Source organism: Podarcis cretensis (genome assembly GCF_951804945.1).
Source record: "Podarcis cretensis genome assembly, chromosome: Z".
NCBI classification, from domain to species: Eukaryota; Metazoa; Chordata; class Lepidosauria; order Squamata; family Lacertidae; genus Podarcis; species Podarcis cretensis.
In genome coordinates, this window is record NC_137184.1 from 8213283 (window position 1) to 8230502 (window position 17220).

Here is a 17220-nt window from a genome sequence, read left to right on the forward strand (position 1 = left end):
AGCCTGGCTTCCTTACCAGCCTAACTCATCTCTGCCTCTTGACCTCCCTCCTCTCCTGATGCAGCTTCTGTCTCTGCCTCTGGACTGCTTTCTGACTGCCTTTCCTGCTCATTTCCTGTTACCTCTTCAGCTTTCAACACCTTCTCCCAGTCTGCTCCCTTTTCTCCCTCTGACCATACATTGTCCCATTACCAATTCCCTGGTTCTGAGCCGCCTTCTCCTGGAGGTTTCCTTGGGGGTTCCTCAGCTGGTGCCTGACAAATCTACATCCAGCCAGTCCATGACAATATCAATACAGTGGTCCTTCAGGTTAAGAACTTAATTCGTTCTGGAGGTCCATTCTTAAACTGTTCTTAACCTGAAGCACCACTTTAGCTAATGGGGCCTCCCGCCGCAGCCATGCCATCATCGTGCAATTTCTGTTCTCATCCTGAAGCAAAGTTCTTAACCCGAGGTACTATTTCTGGGTTAGCGGAGTCTGTAACCTGAAGCATCTGTAACCTGAAGCGTCTGTAACCCGAGGTACCACTGTACATTTAAAAGAACAAAATGCACACATCAGTGACTACTACATCCAACTCAAAAGATGGGCATCCTTTCTGTTTATTACCCCACAAATTCCACACAGTGAAAACCTTGGATTTTTCCAGCTCAGAAGATTTGCATTAGTGCAAACAAGCGAATGTTTATTTTTAGCTGCAGTTAAATGCACATTTTATAAAATCAGCTGAAAACAAGCTCCCCACCTCGTTCACCCACACAGCCTTCTCAGGTCATGAGGAGCAGAGATTGGCAAAAACTCCTATATGAAATAAAAGATGGCACAGAGGAGTTTTGCAAAATGAGGGTCTTTTAGCTTTTATTGAAACACCGTTTATCTTTTCAACTTTACAAAAACCTGAAGTAGGTTTTAGCAAACAAAAATATAAATGAAACAACATTTCTCCTTCTTCTTCTGCTGCTGCAGAGCAAACTATAAATGCACACAAAACAACAACACAAACCAAACATTGATACCATGAAATCTTTGATGGAGAAAAGAGGAAAGGAGGTAACTTGGTTTACACTAAGGTTGTTGGCTGGGCTGATGGGAGTTGTAGTCCAACAGCATCTGGAGGACCACAGTCCCGCCCAGCTCCTCTTCGGGATTACTGTACTATGTGTTTTGCAAAATCCAGCGAGTGGGGAGAGTCCCCCACGTTCTGGCGAGGCAAAAAAAAAGCGGTCCTTTTTTTTTACGCGTCGCTCTACATGCATATTCAGCCCCGCCCCGATTTCCGACCAATCCCAATATAGCAAGAACTGTCCCGCTTTTAGCAGTCATTGAATTTCAGAGCATACTCGCTTCTTTGCTAACGGCCGCGAGCGGATGTGGGAGGAGGAGCCTTGAGGGCGTATTATGCAGATGACCCACCAAGCCCGGCCTCTTCCATCCCTGGCTATCTGCCTGCCCAGTATTGGAGGAGACTATTGTTAGCCGCCAAAGTTGCAACTCCAGGAAATTGACTAAAGGGGCCAAGCGCTCTTTTCTCGCCCGCGAAGGCGCAGCTGGAGGAAGAGAAGAACGGAAACTTTGTCGCGCGCGGAGAGCGGAAGGGAAAGCTGGTCTCTCCAGGTGAGTAGCCGGCTCTGGAGACGCCGCGTTTCGCGGCTCTCAGGAAAGGACTCCGTGTGGGGAAGGGGCGCGTGAGAGAGACTGTCTTTAAAAGAGGTGGGGAGGCAGCCCAGGATAAATCCCTGCCACCCCCCCCCCCCATCACTGAGAAATCATTCAGTGGCGCTTTGACACCCCCATCCCCCCCTCGAGATCCGCTTTCTCTTTTCTTGAGAAAAAGAGAAAAAAGTTGAGAACGTGGCCCTAATATGTCTCCAGTTGTGCATCTCTCCCCCTTTTCATGTTTATTTCAATTATGCCTGATTTTCCAGAAGGCTTAACTTAGAAAATGTAATAAAATCTTTCTCTTTTAATAAAGAACAATCTTCGTAGCACATGTCGATGCTTGCTTACTCAGGAGTAGGTCCCGCTGTGTCAGTGGGATGTTACATCCAAGTTAAGGTTGTGTGCAGGGCTGCAGACTTAACGAGTGATGCAGCGCTAAAACTAATAGCATGTCTGCAAAGCTAAGCGGGGTCCAGTATGCTTTCAAATTGGATGGGGAACCTCGTGTTGAGATTCCTGCATTGCCGGGGGTTGGACTAGAGCACCCTCGAGGTCTCTTCCTACTCTACAATTCCTCGAGGGTAAGGATTGTGCGCTGCCTTCTGTGTGTTGTTTCTCCCAAAGCGGGAGAAGAACCTGTTGTTGCTGTGGTTGCATCTTAAAGGGAAAAGGCATTGGTTGCAGGGAAGTTTTGTTGGTATCTGGCTACTTGCTAAGCAACCGAAGGGAACAATCTAAGGCTGGTGAGTTCATCTTCTTGCTTCTCTTTGAAAGAGTTTTTAGACTTTCCTTCTTAGTTGCAGGGGAAGTGGAAGCGGGGAAGGAAACCACTTAGTTACTAAGGCTGCAATTATGCCTATACACTTACCCAGGAGTAAGTCCCATGGAACTCAGTGGGATTTACTTCTAAGTAGCTATGCTTTGCAATGACACCAGGCTTATGTGTGTAAGTTAACCTGAGCAACAGGGAACTTCCTAAATTCTCCCACATGACTGAGGGCAAAAGAGCTGTCTGCCCCCTTAAGAATATTGCACCTGCTGGATCAGGCCATCTAGCCCAGGATCAGGCCATCTAGCTGCTGGATCATCCCATCTAGCCCAGCATCCTGTTCTCACAGTGACCATCATGGGAAACCAGCAAGCAGGAATCGAGCACAAGAGCACTTTCCCTCCTGTAGTTTCCAGCAACTGGTATTCAGAAACATTGCTGCCTCTGACCATGGAGGCAGAAAATATACGTAGTCATCATGGCTAGTAACCATTGATAGCCTTCTCCGTGAATTTTAAAGCCCTGTAGTGGTTAAGAGCAGCAGACTTGTAATGTGGTGAACCTTCACGTCTCTGCTCCTCCCCATGCAGCTGCTGGGTGGCCTTGGGCTAGTCACACTTCTTTGAAGTCTCTCAGCCCCACTCACCCCACAGAGTGTTTGTTGTGGGGGAGGAAGGGAAAAGAGATTGTTAGCCACTTTGAGACTCCTCCTGGTAGTGATAAAGCGGGATATCAAATCCAAACAACTCCTACTCCTCTTTTTCTTGGTGGCCATCACTGTCCCTTGTGGGTGTGAGTTCCATAGGTTAACTGGGCACTGCATGAAGAAGTACTTTAGTTTATCTGTTTTGAATCTTCCAATATTCAGCTTCATTGATTATCCACAAGTTTTGTGTAATGGGGGGGGGGGAGACTTCTCTCAATCCACTTTCGCCATGCCATGCCATTACAGGAAAATCTAGGCTTCCTCTCTGATTTTCTTTTAAGGAGGTGGGAGCGTTGGCCAACAAATATCCAGCTTTATTAACGGTATTCAATATGCAACATAATAAACAGTCCAGTTCCCCCTCCTCCTTTCAGAGGGAAGTTTTGGTTTAGGCAGTAAGTCTACAGTAGTGTTATCCTAAATGTGTTGGACCTAAGTGAGTAGGGTCTGTCGATTGCAGTGGGTCTACTCTGGTTGCATCCAATGTTAGTCATACTCAGTGCATCTCCTAAGAAGTAAGCAAACGGGTTATGTGGTCTTTTGCAAGGTATTGCTATTATTATTTTTTACACTATCCCTTTACCCCTAGAACAAATATTGGCAGGGCGATTGCTGGCTCAATCAGAGATCCCAGTTTACAGATGGAAAGCTGAGAGTCTGACACATAACAGCAGCTTAAGTCAAAGGCTCATATCCTTTTCGCTGTAAAAAAAATAAAATTCTTAAGGCTATCTATGTAATAAATAAATAAAAAATACATCAATCATACTTTCATGCTTTATAGAATTTGAGACTTGAAAGCTTCTCTGTTGCACCACCACCATCAACAACCAGAATGTTCTCATGAGTTGCTCAGCTAACAGAGTTTTTTGTCTTTGATCTAAAGCTCCAGTGAGTGACATTGCAAACTCTGGGTTCATTTATTACCTCCTGGGGTACATGTGTGTCTGTGTCTGTGGCTTTGCAGTATAACCTAGAGGTATCCAGATGGTACACAAACCATGTGAAACACAGCTGGGTACAGAAGAAAGGAAAAATTATGTGTTATATAATGTTCTGACTCTACAGTCTCTCTCTCTCTCTCTCTCTCTCTCTCTCTCTCTCACACACACACACACACACACATACACACCAGTTTCCTTGTCGTACTGTAGCCTTACCCAGCCTGTTGCCCTCCAAAAGTTGTAAGACTCCAACTCGCATCAGCCCCAATCAGTATGGTCAGTGATTGCAGATGTTTGAAGGTGGGGTCCAGCAATATCTAGAGGGCCACAGGTTCCCATCTGCTCTGATTAAAGGGCTCATTTTCAAAGATTTGGTTTTTTAATCAAGCAAAATATGCCACATGCCAAGCAGAATTTAAAATTATCAAGCCACCCACTTTGCAAAATTTATGTGATCTCAGATCACGCAGCAAAGGTGTAAAGCTGACTTTTAAAACATTTCCTATCAGTTTCAAAAATGTTAAAAGCAAATGGCATCCTCACACTTAAGTTTAAGTGTGGGAGACCTTTTAGTTTCTATTTTTTTATAAAAAAATAAAAAAATCCCATATGCTTACTTTTAAAAGAAGAACTAATCAGCTGAGAACGGAACTCAGTACTGTTCTCAGGGCTGTCCTTGAGAACAGGGAGAGTGCTCTGCTTCCCAGCTCTCCCACAGCTGGACTGTAGATATTGAGTGAGCGGCCAGCATACTGAATGAGTTGAATTCTGTGTTACAGAGTTTGATGCCTTATATATTATACTGTTTATGGATTTTGATGTTTTCCAAACTGTATTTAATTTTTACTGCTTTATTGCTTTTTTTGGTAAATCACTTGGGGATCTGTTCTGATGAAGATCAGTATATAAGTACTTGACACAAATACTAATAAGTAAATAACTGACCAAGTTTCCTCTGGATAGAGTGCAACTGGTTTAAAAATCCACTGGTTTAGAAATCAAAGATGAGTGATGGGTTGATTAAAATGTACTTCTCCACCTTAAGCTGCTTGCTTATTTATTTATTTATTTATTTATTGCTTATTTACTCAGTTGGCTAGAGCATGGTGCTGATAACACCAAAGTTGCAGGTTTGATCCCCATATGGGACAGCTGCATATTCCTGCATTGCAGAGGGGTTGGACTAGATGATCCTTAGGGTACCTTTGAAATCTACAATTCTTTGATTTTATGATTCTAAAAAGTACACACCCCTTACATAACAGGAAATATCACAGTGGTTATGGAGAATGATCTAAAATATTCATTTTAAAAACAGTGATAAATGCAAACATTAAAATCATTTATTTATTTAAAAATATCAAAATAATGAATGAAGCCAGTAATAGTATTTTGTTTTTTAAAAACTAATATGCGTAATAAAATGTAGTGTTAAAATTGCTGCACGTTAAACTTTGATGCCTGGGGAGGTTTGTCAAAACACAAAACAGAAAATTCAGCAGGAGCTGAAAACAGTGCAGGGAATGTGCCTGCCTAACATTAATAACATTAATAACAATATTTTAAGAGCGCAGAGATAATTCATGTCTGGATTTTATAAAACTTTCCTTGCCAAGAAATTGCAGCCACGTGTCTTAATCTTTAAGCACCATTCTTTGGAAGTGAGCCGGGCTGAGATCTTTGGGACTTAATCCTGTAATTGGTTGCATAATATGGTTTAACTCAAAGTCCCATCATTTTGGTACTTTGGCCGTACTACCTGGAGGGGAAGGGTGGTCCACAATACAGTGGTGCCGCGGGTTACATACGCTTCAGGTTACATACGCTTCAGGTTACAGACTCCATTAACTCAGAAATAGTGCTTCAGATTAAGAACTTTGCTTCAGGATGAGAACAGAAATCGTGCTCTGGTGGCGCGGCGGCAGCAGGAGGCCCCATTAGCTAAAGTGGTGCTTCAGGTTAAGAACAGTTAAGTACGGACCTCCGGGACGAATTAAGTACTTAACCCGAGGTACCACTCTATGTCTATGATTCACTATCATAGCATACCCTCCAAATGTTCCTGTATAACTGAGGTAGGGAGTCTTTTTCAGCCCAAGAGCCGCATTCCCTTCTGGGCAACTTTCTCTGAGCCACTTCACATCCCAGTGGTGGGCGGGGCCAGAGGCAAAAGTGGGTGGAGCAATTAAAATTTATCTTTCTACCCAGAAGAGGTCACTTCGGTGCTGCAGACACAGCAGGCCTGTTCGTTTTCATGTACATGTATATACAGTATAGACACACACACATACCCTCACACCTCTCTGTCCTCCATCAAGGCAGACAAAAATCAGTATTATCTAGTCCAGGGGTCAGCGAACTTTTTCAGAAGGTGACAGTCCGCTGTCCCTCAAACCTTGTGGAGGGAAAAATAATAATGAATTAATTCCTATGCCCCTCAAATAACCCAAAGGTGCATTTTAAATAAAAGCACACATTCTACTCATGTAAAAAACACCAGGCAGGCACCTCAAATAACCCAGAGATGGATTTCAAATAAAAGGACACATTCTATTCATGTGAAAACACGCTGATTTGTGGGCCGGATTTAGAAGCTGATTGGGCCGGATCCGGCCCCCGGGCATTAGTTTGCCTACCCATGATAGTCACTTGATATGTATATTAAGCTGTAACACGTTACTACACATTGCGCATTGCAGCAAGGTCAAAACACGCAAAAAGGTTGCAAAGCTGAGCCAGAAGTGGATGTGGCAGGGGAGGGGTGATGCTTGGAGACAGTCCCAAGGGCTGGTCAGAGGGCCCCATTTGCCCCCACTCCCAGACCTGAGGTTTACTATACCGTGGTATCTCGGGTTAGAGACGCTTCAGGTTACAGACTCCGCTAACCCAGAAATAGTACCTCGGGTTAAGAACTTTGCTTCAGGATAAGAACAGAAATTGTGTGGCGGCAGCAGGAGGCCCCATTAGCTAAAGTGGTTAAGAACAGTTTCAGGTTGAGAATGGACCTCCAGAATGAATTGAGTTCTTAACTTGAGGTACCACTGTATACAAACAGCCCTTATTTTCTGATACTTGTCCCAGTTAAATCCACCAACAAGCCGGGATCACACATTCTCATGCTTTCCCAGGCTCATTTCCCTGGGAAGATGGACTGATAAACACTGTGAGGGGAACGTGCTTCTTCTAATAAGCTCTCTGCATCCCAGGATTCCTTTGGAGAGCCCACAACTTTTTAAAGTGATAATGATACAGCTTTAAACATGCTGTGCAGATGAGGCCAAACAAACAACTTTCCAAAATACTGTATAAAGTAGGTAATTTTTTTTTTTTTAAAAAAGAAATCCAGGAACAGAGGGCCCAGAATTGGGAAAACAGATGATTTCTTTCCCGTTTTGTGCCTCTTGGACATACTTGAGGAGGGAGGTGAGCAGCTGAACAGAGCGCTTAGGAGGGAGAGGAGTCTGTGGCTGGGGAAGATGAATAATCTGATTAGCAAAGCTGACTTCTCTAAACTGCAAGGGGCGGGGAGAAATGTAAGATTCCTTTTAACTAGCCTTTTTCTATACAGTGCATGCTGGTGGCAGGATGCAGTGTATTTCTGGGGAAAGCAGACAGAGGAACTCTCACTAGTTGTTTAAAAGGACTTTATTTGCTCAAAACGGAACTGGATTGATGCATCATGTTCTGATAGCAAAATGTTTAAGTACTTGAGAGGGAGGGGATCAGGGAGAGAAAGAAGCAGGAATCCTTCAGTAGAATGCGGGGAAACAAATTTTTTTTGCGTGCTGTTTGTTGTCTAAATTTGACAATTTCTTTTCAATATGAAGAAGGGTACAACATACCTGCAAACTTCTTTATACATTTTGCATTGGAGTAACAATGGGCACAGTAGTCAACATAGTTCAAGACATAACAAGTTGCTTTATACAGTCAGACCAATCGTCCATCTATCTCAGGGGTCAGCAAATATTTTCAGCAGGGGGCTGGTCCACTGTCCCTCAGACCTTGTGGGGGGCTGGACTATAATGGGGGGGGGGGAATGAATGAATTCCTATGCCACACAAATAACCCAGAGTTTCATTTTAAATAAAAGCATGCATTCTACTCATGTAAAAACACACTGATTCCTGGACTGTCCGTGGGCTGGATTGAGAAGGCAATTGGGCCGGATCCAGCCCCCGGGCCTTAGGTTGCCTACCCATGATCTACCTCATTGCTGTTTACACTGGCTGGCAGTGGCTCTCCAGGGTTTCAGGCAGGATCTCTCCCAGGCTTTGTGGAGATGACAGGGGTCAAACCAGGAACTTTTTTGCATACATCTCAAATGCCCTGTCTGACCCATGGAGAGATGCTGCCAGTCAATGTAGACAATACTGATCTAGTTAGAGCAGTGGTCTGACTTATGTCGTATAAGTCAGCTTATGTTCCTCCATGCTTCTGTTATGATTTGTCTTCTCATATTTGAATACAGCTTTAAAGGTGACATCAATAAATAGTGTTGGCTCAGATTTTGGAGAGTCTTTTGAGTAGGACATCTTCCGTAAGTTACCTCCCATCACCACCTTCAGTTATTCCACCTCCATCCATAGCTCTTCCTGTTTCTCAGTGTGGCTGACATCTGCTTGCTTGTCAGAGAGCAAGCAGGCAGATGCAGCTACTCTTCCTCCACCTTCTCACCATCACCACCACCACTGATCTGCTTGCTTCCACCCTCTGAAAGTAATAAGAGCCTGCTGGATCAGGCCAGTGGCACATCTAGTTCAGGACCCTGTTCTCATACTAGCCAGCCAGGTGGGTAGGGGAAGCCAACAGGCAGACTCTTAATAGCAACAGCCACTCTCTCCTCCTGTACTTTCCAGCAACTTATATTCAGAAACATACTAGCAGGGATACAGGCAACTTGCAACTTATATCCATTTAACTTGAGTGCATTTTGTTTTATGTGCTTGGCAAATCTTAAAAAAAATATATATATATGGAAAGGGGGCAGCCATCTGGGAAAAAAGACTTTGCCAGTTCCACCTGCCATTGAACCCAATGTGCTTTGGCTTTACATGCTATCCCTGGAACATAACCCCTGTGTAAGTTGAATCACCTGTATTTACTAAAGACTTCAGATATAGATGACCTCATTCCTGCATCCCATGGCCTCTGTGTAATGAAAATTTCCCACCCTCACCAGAATTTAATTTAATTTTAATTTTAATAATTAATAATAATTTACTTTTTTATAAAAAAGTTTTTTTTAAATAAATCCAAATAGTTGCTTTAAAATGAAATTATAATGGTGATACTTAGGAGGCTGCTTCTTGCATCTGGTGCCTTCATTTCCACCATGTTGTCCTATAACTGAGCCATAAATACAGGTTTTTTTAGGATTGACAGCCATAACTGCACCTGCTTGCTTGTACCACCCACCTTTTTGAGTTGAAAAAAGAGAAAGATCAATGTGCTTGGATATATCAGGAAGGGTGATCAAAGAATGTGAATAGACTCTGATGACTAATGAGAGTTAATGCACTCTTGCCACTTTGCCAGTTGCCCAGTGGCATGTGATACATTAGCAATGGATCAATTGCAAGTTAGATAAATAAATAGTGTCATCCTGGATAAATATGTTCTGTTTCTAGTTCAAGTCATTTTGTCTTGCTGCACCACTTTCTGTTTAGACTGAGCCTTTCTCAGTTTGATGTGTGAATGGGAGGGGAAGCCATTTGAAGGGTCTGGGAGAAACTGACCCTCTCATAAGGACATAAAGAGAGTCCTGCTGGATTAGACCCAAAAGTCCATCCCTTACCAGCTTCCCACAGTAGGCAACAAGATGCTTTTTGGGAGCCCTACAAGGAGGACATGAAAGCTACCTCCCCTTCTTTCACCCACAAGTGATTGGTAACTAGAGATAGACTGTCTTTCAGTATGAATGGTCTATATCAGCAGCAAAGGTGCTGGGTAGCCCCCAAGGTGGGGGGGGTGGCACATGGCTCATCGCGTGATATTACACATATTTTCCAACACTGTGCAGGCTGGACCAGCATGGCCTAGTGGAAGACTGTGCTGGCCTGTGCAATGTTGACTGGCCTGCTGCTCAGGCTGGAGCAAACTTGCCTCCTCTGCATCTTCAGATTTCAGGGGGCTGAACCCCCTGCTAAGGAATATTGAGGGGGCTGTTGACACCTCTGACCCCTAGAGTTGCCATGCCTGATCAGGGGTGGGAAACCTCAAGGCCAGGAGACAAATGTGGCCCTCCAGGCCTCTCTGTCTGCCCCTTGGAACTCTCCACAGTCTCACCCAGTTGCACTCCTCATTGGCCCTCCTCAATGCCCTCCTTTGATTGGAGCAGGGGCAGTTGCCCAATCCTCAATTTCCTTGGTCAAACATACCAGCATCTGTTCATTTTTTGCTCTAGGATTAATAACAGTTTTGGTGAAAGGGGCAATTAAAGGAGGGATTTGGCTTAAAAAGTCTCCCCATCACCATTCTATATAGTTGGCCACTGAGCATGCTAAATCCCATTCCTGGGGTTTTTTGTGTGGGGGGGTATTCTTTGTATTTCTACAAATCTTGGGGTTTCTCTAAGCTCCCCTCCTCTGCATGGATGGTGTTGCTTTGGCTACAACAGCAAGGACACAGGCCTCTAATGTCAGAAATAAAAGGTGGTGATGGGTCTGTCAATGAATTTGACTCTTAAGAACATTAACTCCCTTAGAGAATACTGGTGTATGTGTGTTTATGCCTCTTTTGATTGGTGTTTATTACATTTATATCCCATCTCTCCTCTAAGACTGCATACTTGGTTCTCCTCCTCCACATTTTATTTCTCACAACAACCTTAGGCTGGATCAGCCCCAAATGTCCATGTAGATCTCCCTCCCACACGTGGCTAACTTAGGTTCTAGTTAACTTAAGAAGAGCCCTGATGGATCAAGCTGATGATGCATCTAATCCACAGTTGCCAACCAGATGCCTAAATAGGAAGACTGCCAACAGGACCTGAGTATAACAGCACCTCTCCCCATTTGTGGTTTCCAGAAACTGGGAAAGTCCACAAGCCCAGTGTGAGTGCAACAGCCTTCTGCTGCTGTTCTGGCCTAGCAACTGGTGCTTCAAGATGCTCCTGTTTCTGAACCAGGAGGTTGCATAAAGCAATCATCTGGTAGCCAGTCAAGGAAAAGTGGTCATCAACCCTCCTCCATTCCTGATTGATAACCAACTAGCTTTTGTCTCTGCCTACTGGCTGAGCATCTACTGCCAATGAGTTTATCTCTGCCTGCCAGCCTGTTTTTTCTTTTGTCTTGATTCTGAGTTGGGGCAAATCTAGAATGGTATTTTTAATGACGCCCCCCCCCCAACCTTGCTGTAAGAAAATTTGCCATTCAACAGATCCAATTCCCCTTAGCACAAATAATTGATTAAGCAGCTATCTGGGAAGTTGAATTGCAATGCCATGTGAGTGAAATGACCAAGTACCCAGAAATCAAAGATAATGGGAGGTGGTTTACTTCAGTGAGGTATATAGCCAAGCTAGACATACCCAAATTTAGCAGATCCTTTACCCTTGCCAGATTCAATGTCCTACCACCTGCATTAGTGCAGGGCAGATCTGAAGGTAAACCATATTCAGAGAGAATATGCCCATGTGGTCAGAAGGAAGCTGAAACTATTACGGTAAGGTAAAGGTAAAGGTACCCCTGCCCGTACGGGCCAGTCTTGACAGACTCTGGGGTTGTGCGCCCATCTCACTTAAGAGGCCAGGGGCCAGTGCTGTCCGGAGACACTTCCGGGTCACGTGGCCAGCGTGACATCGCTGCTCTGGCGAGCCAGAGCCGCACACGGAAACGCCGTTTACCTTCCCGCTGGTAAGCGGTCCCTATTTATCTACTTGCACCCGGAGGTGCTTTCGAACTGCTAGGTTGGCAGGCGCTGGGACCGAGCAGCGGGAGCGCACCCCGCCGCAGGGATTCGAACCGCCGACCTTTCGATCGGCAAGCCCTAGGCGCTGAGGCTTTAACCCACAGCGCCACCTGCCACGTACGTTTTCTAATCCTTATGATTATAGGCTTGGAAATGTCTGGGCAATGTCATCTGAAGTGTCAGAAGCTGGTGGAATTTCTGAATAGGAACATATGTTTGATATTTATCACTCCAATCATGCAATGAACCCCAAGCAGATCTGATGACCACTACTTAAAATATCTAATAGAGGACCGGGAACCAGAGATTACCTTAAAAGTGCCCAAATTTTGTGCTGCTGCTATGAAACTAAGCAGACAAACTCTGACTGTATCTAATGGCCAATGTCTTAACATGCATATTTTAAATTAGCATCTAAGGTCTTAACCTACATATTTTAATGGTTTTATATCCATATTATTTACTGTGCTCTAGCTTATAGAGTTTAATTTTAACCTATGTATATTTACATGTTCTCTATCGTTGTATATGTCCGTATTTCTGGTCTGTGACCATAATAAATTGAGTCATTCAGTTTCATTCAAATTATTGATTTCAGCCTTATAGTTAAAGAGCCTCTGCTGTTACTGACAAAGGTTTTGTACCTTTCTGTTAAGTCTTAACATTTAAGAGATGCAGAGGCAGCTTCATGTTCCTAGGGTCCCAGTTCCAAGTGGCATGTTCTGAAGAAAAAAAAATCTGTATGTTTTCTAATCCTTATGATTATAGGCTTGGAAATGTCTGAGCAATGTCATCTGAAGTGTCAGAAGCTGGTGGAATTTCTGAATAAACTTTCTATTGGCCAAAGGGCTGGGCTTCTTTACCTTTCTCCATGACTAGAAAAATCAGAATTAAATGATGCAATGTATTAATTCTCAAAATTTCAAAACCAAAAAGTAGTGGTGGCTGGTCTACTGGGGCTAATGAGCCCCAACAGCCTCAGTCTGCTCTCAGCCAGCCTTCACCTGCCTGTCTCCTCACTTATAACCATTCAGGGGGTGGCTCTGCCTGCCATTTAAAAGCTCACACTAAAATATTAACAAGGCATCCCCAAAAGGGAAAAAAAGTGGGAGTTATCATTTACTGGGGGAGAGAACCAGCAAAAGGGAATAATGGGTGCAGATAAAGTAGCTTGAATAAGCTGTTCAAAAAGAAAAGAAATCCTATATAAATTCCCTCTGTTTTTTAAGTTCAGAGTAAGCAAATGGTAACCAATAGTAACATGATACCAAAATAGTACCCTCCACATATGAATGGGCGGGGAAGGTGGACCCCCAAGCTTATCACTAATACCAAAACATCTCTAGCAGAATACCAAAGGAGTAGGGGAGACAGCCAGATGGCCCAGTAAGGGCAGAGCCATGCTTAGCCACCATAGAATACTGACTGGGTTTTGGGGGGCAGAATGAAAAATTGACTGGGATGGGAATGGAAAGCGAGTATAGTGGAAGACAACATGCCTGGCAGCCTCAAGAGGAATACTCCCTGCAGTAGAATCTTGCTGCAAGTCTCACATTTACAAATATGTATAACTTTAAATAATCAATAAAAGGTACAGGAGTAAACAGTTTTGTTTAGCTTGGAACATGGGGTTGTTGTTTTTTTAAGAGTACAGTGATACCTTGGTTCTCAAACACCTTGGTACTCAAACAACTTGGAACCCAAACACTGCAAACCCGGAACTAAGTGTTCGGGTTTGCGAACTTTTTTTGGAAGCTGAACATGCTCTGTTTTGAGTATTACACTTCCGATTTGAGTGCCACACTTCTGCTTTGAGTGTTACGCTGAGGTCTGTCTGTTTTTGCTATTTATTTTGTGTTTTTGCGGCTCTTTTTCTTTTGTTTTTGTGACTGTGTGGAACCCAGTTCAGCTACTGATTGATTGATTGATTGTGTGACTGCAATACATTGTTTTTTGCTTTCATTTTATGGATCAATGGACTTGTTAGATAGTAAAATTCATGTTAAATGGCTGTTTTAGGGATTGTTTTTAAAAGTCTGGAATGGATTAATCCATTTTGCATTGCTTTCTATGGGAAAGTGTGCCTTGGTTTTGGAACTCTTTGGTTTGGAACGGACTTCTGGAATGGGTTAAGACTGAGAACCAAGGTACCACTGTATGCAATTTATCATAACGATGCATTCTTGGGCATGTTTTCTTGGAACTAAGTTCCACTGCTTGTCACAGGTCTTTCTTTTGAGAAAACAGAAGGTGGTGTGGCTCAGTGGTAGAGCATTTGCTTTGCATGCAAAAAGATCCCAGGTTCAGTCCCCAGCATCTCCCAGTAGGGCTGGGAAGGACTCTGGCCTGAAATCCTGGAGAGCTGTTGGCGGTCAGTATTAACAGTACTGAGCAAGGTGGACTAGTGGTCTGACTAGTGATATAAGGAACCTTCCTATGTTCCTGAAATGGGATTATACTGTAAGCGCAATTTAGCGCTAGTAAACTTTGCATGAGAAAAGTGGATAAGGAGCAGGTTTTTTAAAAAAAAATAAATCTACAGCCCAAGGAAGTACATCTTCAGCTGTACTGGGTGGAGATTTTACTTTAAGGCATGTTTTGGTCTTGTAATATTAGTCACATCACATGTTGTTTTGAGGCCGGGCTGACCATTGCTGCAATCAGAAAAGTTGTAAACTGAGATAGATCAGCTGTCTCTTAAGAAAGAACAACGTGCTGTGACCAGGATTGGGGTGCTGGGGGTGGGGGTGGATCTTACAGAAAGGTCCCTTCTAAACATCTGTTTAATTGTGCATTCATGATTATTTGTGCTCATGATGGTATTGGTATACGCAATCCTGTTCCAATACTGTTTGTGCCTACAGATGTTTCAGGACTATTTCATTTCTAGTCAGGCATTGCCCCATAGCTTCCTGTGGAAACCCCATAACTTTTTATGCCACAAATCACAAAGAGTGTCCCTCTCAACGTGATAATGTGGTAACATTGGGGAAGCACTGCAGAACAAAAGTGGAATGATGCATGGAGAGTCCAGTATAAATCAATGTCTAATGCACTGTTATTATTTCAGTTACGTGTTGTGAAATATACTCACAAACCAGCAATTACCCACCAATCTGGAGGGAACCACAGATCTTTCATTGGCACCCCTACCTTTGTCCTTTCTGCAGAATCCCTTCTGCAGTGCTGATGTGGTTTTGCTATAATGTTTTTGGAGATTGGCAAGCAAAGCAGAAGACAGAAACAGCAGGAGAGGCCCAACTGAGGAAGTGAGATGGTGCAATAGAAATGAAATAACTCAAAAAAAAAAGTTGATGAGATCATGTGGGTAGCAAATAGCCTGTCTACAACTTTTTCTGTTTTTTGTCCTGTAAGGTTTTGGGGTTTTTTGCAAAATCATTTCTTGCCTGCCCCATCTGCAGGCCTTGTTAAGAATCATTTGCATTTATATAAAAACATTTCAGAAACAGATAGTCCTTTGTGAATATGAGAGGGGAATGTTTTTTTCAGCCTGAGGGCTGTATTACCTTTCAGGAAACCTTACTGGGAGCCATGTTCCAGGGCTAGGAAGGGCCAGAGGCAAAAGCAGACAGAGCCACAGATGTAAAGTTCAGTAGGCTTCTAGCCACAATGGCTATTTTCTACTTTCACTGTTGGGAGCAATTGGCCTCTTAGCACCAATTGCTGGGGATCACAGGTGGGGAGAGAGATGTTGCACTATGGTCCTGCTTATGTGCTTTCCACAGGCATCAGGTTGGCCACTGTGAGAACAGGATCCTGAGCTAGACGAGTCCCCTTTGTCCTGGTTCATCTGGTCTCTTCCTATACCCCCAACACCTCTGTACACCATTTGCCTGGAATTGCAAGTGGGCTGTTAGGCTCAAGTCCTGTTTGTGGGCTTCCCACAAGCATCAGGTTGGCCACTGTGAGAAAAGGTTACTGAACTAACTAGATGGGTCATTGGCCTGATCCAGAAGGCTCAGCTTATGTTCTTTTTGGGACCTCTGCCTGTACGAAGCTCTGTGTGTTCAGGATTTGGATGAGAAATAGAAGTAGGACTTGCAGCTTGTGAGTACAGTTCTAGGTGTAATTTAGGGCAGGATGTGGGTGGCACTGTGGGTTAGACCACAGAGCCTAGGACTTGCTGATCGGCGGTTCGAATCCCCATGACAGGGTGAGCTCCCGTTGCTCAGTCCCTGCTCCTGACAACCTAGCAGTTCAAAAGCACATCAAAGTGCAAGTAGATAAATAGGTACCACTCCAGTGGGAAGGTAAACGGCGTTTCCGTGCGCTGCTCTGGTTCTCCAGAGGCAGCTTAGTCATGCTGGCCACATGACCCGGAAGCTGTATGCTGGCTCCCTTGACCAATAAAGCGAGATGAGCGCTGCAACCCCAGAGTTGGCCACGACTGGACCTAATGGTCAGGGGTCCCTTTACCTTTAAGCAAAAGTGGAGGAGGCTACTGGAAGTCTCATGTAAATTTAGGGTAGAGGAACATGCTATTATAATATCTGAAGAGCCCACCTGGAACAGAGGCAGGTCTCAGCTTCTGTGCAGATTTCTTAAAGGTTGTTCCCATTCTCTGTGACATCAGAAAAAACCATGTGTTTCAACCTTAAGAATAGCCCTCCTGCATCAGGGTAAAGGGCTCATCTATTTCAGAATTCTGCTTCCCACAGAGGGCGAGTCAGATATTTTCAGGGCATGAAGGCAACAGCCCTCACACGTCGCTTACCTATTTAGCAACTGGTGTCTTCATGATCAGAGGCTGCAGGAGCAGCTGTTGTGGCTTGGTCAGGTCTGAGCTGACTGTGGAAGATTGGGAGACATTTGCACCTGAGATGGTTGTAGAACAATGAGAGGAACCTCCCAGATAACCAGAGCTGGTAGGGCCATTCCCTGGACCATCCTGGGCACCTTCCCCTGAGCCTGAAGCTCCAGATGCCTCCCACTGCGTATCACCAGGAGGGAGGCTGTAGTATGGAGGGAGTGCCCATCTTCAGGCCAGAGGGTTGGCCCTCTGAAGTTCTCTCAAGGCAGTGGAGCCTGGGAGAGGGGGGCACAGGCATTAAAGTCCTCGATCTGCTCTTAAGCTTTGTGTAAGCAAGCTGCTCATTTGGAGCTGTCCATGGTCTTCCAGCCTTGATGCTTTCCCTTTTGGTTCCAGTGTCAGAGCAGAACATGACAGGTGTTCAGATATCTTGCCTAGGGACATGAAGGTTCCATATGG

The 17220-nt window shown here is 44.2% G+C and overlaps 1 protein-coding gene across 4 annotated transcripts in view; it reads left to right on the top strand.

The window, feature by feature from the left end:
• The first annotated feature begins 1372 nt into the window (after positions 1-1372).
• AKNA (AT-hook transcription factor) overlaps positions 1373-17220 on the top strand; it is a 68565-nt gene continuing 52717 nt past the window's right edge. For 3 of the 4 annotated variants that reach the window (XM_079961909.1, XM_079961910.1, XM_079961911.1), the window contains exon 1: positions 1374-1615. The gene's annotated coding sequence lies outside the window, so the exon portion shown is untranslated. Of the gene's footprint in view, positions 1616-17220 lie in introns of all 4 variants that reach the window. The other variant, XM_079961912.1, reaches the window with a different exon arrangement.